This window comes from Schistocerca cancellata, chromosome 4 (assembly GCF_023864275.1).
Source record: "Schistocerca cancellata isolate TAMUIC-IGC-003103 chromosome 4, iqSchCanc2.1, whole genome shotgun sequence".
In the NCBI taxonomy this organism is placed as follows: Eukaryota; Metazoa; Arthropoda; class Insecta; order Orthoptera; family Acrididae; genus Schistocerca; species Schistocerca cancellata.
The window spans coordinates 733,411,467-733,415,397 of NC_064629.1; the positions used below are offsets into that span (position 1 = coordinate 733,411,467).

The following is a 3,931-nucleotide window of genomic DNA, read 5'->3' on the forward strand; positions in this document are numbered from 1 at the left end:
CCGCCGATATTTTACCGTTATTTTCTGAAGAACTTAGTGTCTTGATAATAAATTAACATATCTTGAAACATTATGTTCCAAAGAATTTCCTTCACATTATTCCAAACAAATTGCGCATTTAAATTCTGAGAACAGAGTTTTGTAGGATGAGCTATTTGATGTCAGAGGTTATCTCTTACAACTGGGACAAGTGGCGATGTGCTAGTTGTCTGCGAAAAATCTGCTTTTTTTTCAGCCAATTCGCAGCTACCGCATAACGTGTAAGCAACATCAGTTCAGTTTGTCAACAGTTTCTAAAGGATACACAGCGGAAAACGCTACTACATAAAATGTTGCACCATGAGTAAACAATTTGAAAACCATTAAATTTGTGTCACAGGGAACCAACTGTGACACAAATAAATAATTTAAATGTCATAGCAATAAAGTAGTAATACCCGCTTCCCCCAAGAGCTAATACTCACCGTATAATAGGTTCAGAGGGCCACTGGGTGCACTTTTAGATTATTGGCTAGCAAGCTGCTGCAATCTGTCTCTAAAGTTCATTGTTTTCAGTCACTGAGGAATATTGATGAGGTAATTTTGGAACGAGTAGTCCCCGCACGTATTAATGCTGGAACATGTCTATCGAATGTTCAGTTTGGGGAAGATGCCGTTCTACGCGACAACCAAGGCATCAAAATGCTGTGTAACATGTGATTTTGAACTCATTTGATGGAGGACTATGTCAGGAATATGTTATAGTGTAGGTAAAATGTGCCGTATTACAGATCAGCAGGTATCGATTGACACTTAAAATTACATCGCTGTTCGTCTTCGGCAACGGCCTTGCCGCAGTGGATACACCGGTTCCCGTGAGATCACCGAAGTTAAGCGCTGCTGGGCGTGGTCGGCACTTGGATGGGTGACCATCCAGGCCGCCATGCGCTGTTGCCATTTTTCGGGGTGCACTCAGCCTCGTGATACAGATTGAGGAGCTACTCGACAGAAGAGTAACGGCCTCGGTCACGAATACCATCATAACGACCGGGAGAGTGGTGTGCTGACCCCACGCCCCTCCTATACGCTTCCTCCACTGAGGATGACACGGCGGTCGGATGGTCCCGGTAGACCACTCGTGGCCTGAAGACGGAGTGCTTTTTTTTTCGTCTTCGATGAAATGCAGAAACTGATTCTGAAGTTATCATCTAAAGTGTATTTGGTCATGATACTCATATGAAAACACTACGTCTTAACAACCAACACAGTCTCTTTTCAAGGGAACACGGCAGTATTTCGACCATGTGCTATCGTGTGATGTGGAGAACAATACAGGTAAAACGAAACGCGTAATATTATTCAAATGCCATTGAGTATCATGTGCTGCTTCACTTTTCTGAGCCATTATATTTTGAAAACTTTTGACACTATGTTCTAACTGGAGAACGCTCGTCTGTTCTTTGCACCGTATATATCATCCCTTTCCTCATCATGTCAGATATATCTCTTTCCCTTATGGAACATCTGTCGAATGTTCCCTTTAACTAGCTCACCAGCAGCCTGTACCAGTTTCCTGTCAATATGGAACAAAATCAATACCTCAGTAGCACATCCAGTACCTGTTTGGTTCGATACCATATCTGACAGAAGCTCCTTTCCAGTTTCGGTGCTTACATACAGACCTTTTCGGTGAATGTGATTATACCAGCCAGGAAAGTTCCATCGTTTATTTGTATCACATTTGCTCACTCGTGTAGTTAGCGTTAAATTTTCCTAACGATTTCTTCATTTAATATTCTCTTACGGTTCCTGACAGTGTACTTTAAATCAACTTTCTTCTATTTTCGTGAGTTTCAAGACTGTGGAAGCGCAGTAGGTGCGACAGTTCGCGGTATACTCAAAATAGAGTAGTTCTAAGTAACGACGCTTTCGTAGTTCTACAACGTGTCATCAAAATATCTCGTCGTTTAAGACGATATGCAAGCTTTCCGCTTGTGGCAGAATGTCAGAACATACGGCTTTGCCACGTCGTACGCCGGGCGCGTGTACGGACACGCTTCTCTATAGCGGCCTCAGATTAGGGGTCAACGTCCCAAGCGCCGGCGTATCCATCCACAGACTGCAATCATCAGTCCCCCCCCCTCCCTCCCCCCTCCCCATCGCCAGGCTCTGCTCTTGTGTATGTGTGAGTTCTAAAACGGTATCTAATTTTTATAAATTGCATTTCTTGGTTGTAACTGACAGTGACAGGGACAACGATTGGAAACAATCGATTAAGTCGGTTGTTGAAAACAATCGACTCGTTCTGTTGCAATTTTATGTATCGGTTGAATTATTTACGCATTATTTTGAGTAAACCAGTCCATGGGAGCAACCGAAAGAAAACAATGGAGTCAGTCGGTTGTAGTTTTACGTGTCGATTATATTATTCATTTATTCTTTTGAGTGAAACCAGTCCGCAGGAGTAATCGGATCAAAACAGTTGATTCAGTCGGTTATAGTTCTAAAGTATCCGTAGAATTATTATTCATTCACTTCATCCGAGTGGAACTAGTCTATGCAATAAAAATAATCGACACGTTCCAACCTTCAGTTCTGAGCTGAAACATTCGGTCGTTTTGCCATTCTTAAATCATTGTTGTTGACTGCGCTCTGTTATCGTCTGCCGTCGCTGTTTTTGACGTCCAGGTATTTGCTTTTTATTAACTACCAATAAATAGTTTTAGTTCAGTTTTCTTAATAGTGAGTCGTGGATCTGAATCAGAATGCCGAAACGCTCAGTCGCGTGGGAATAAAATAAAAAATATATCTGGATAAAAAGTGATCCCCAAGATAAATTCAATGCGAGATACTTACATTTTTAGAAATACCTACTCTTTTAATCTCTCCTTGAAATTAGATCCGTTGTTTGTCCCTAAAAAATTTTACAATCCTAACCATAGTTCACATATAACCGAAAAGTTTGGAAAAGTATGTAAATGAAATTGCTCAGACACAAAGACTGAGCTAAAGGATTCATATAACTGCTGTAACGCCGGCCGGTGTGGCCGTGCGGTTCTAAGCGCGTCAGTTTGGAACCGCATGACCGCTACAGTCGCAGGTTCGAATCCTGCCTCGGGCATGGATGTGTGTGATGACCTAAGGTTAGTTAGGTTTAAGTAGTTCTAAGTTCTAGGGGACTGATGACCTCAGTAGTTAAGTCCCATAGTGCTCAGAGCCATTTGAACCATTTGAACTGCCGTAACCTCCGAATCTTGAGATACTCAGCTCTCACGTTAACCGAAACTACGAAAAACCTGGAGAGTGACTGAAAATATTCATACAGCAGACATAGTATCACAGACTAGTTTGATTTTGTTGTTCCATTCGATTGAAAAAGCTTTTGAAAGAAAAAACAATCGATTGGCCAATAGGTTGTTAAAATCAGTCGGTTGTCCCATCAGTAGTGACCAAGCAAAGAGGTACTTTGGTTAAAGCACTGGACCCAACTTCGGGGGAACAACATTTTAAATCTTCTCCCAGGAATCCAGGTCTGACTTTTCCGTGCTCCCACATAATCTTAAGGGAAATTCCAGGATGGTTCCTTTCAGAAGGACATGGGCGATTTATCAATTCCGAACTTGTGTTCCATTTCTAATGCCCTCATCGTTGACGATACGTTGAATCCTATAATCTTCTCTCCGTAATTTTCTTGTCTATATGCTAAACGAACGAGTATCTGATATTCTAGACACTTCAGACGTGCGTCTTGGAGTCCGCTTCAGGACAGTCGCTTGTCTCGGTGACGATCGCCCGCGTCCAAGCCTTCTTATTATAGCAAAATTCTTCCTGTCACCTTAAGACCTACGTCAGACTACTAGACTAAAGAATACCTAAAACAGTGAAGCTGACAGATCGAGAGTCTGTAGCAGTGCCTGCGATCAGTCTCCAAGTTGCAGAACAGAGTGGCTTG

At 42.2% G+C, this 3,931-nt stretch overlaps 1 pseudogene; it reads left to right on the forward strand.

The window, feature by feature from the left end:
• Positions 1 to 818: 818 nt before the first annotated feature.
• Positions 819 to 936, forward strand: LOC126185590 (5S ribosomal RNA; annotated as a pseudogene).
• The last annotated feature ends 2,995 nt before the right edge of the window (positions 937 to 3,931 follow it).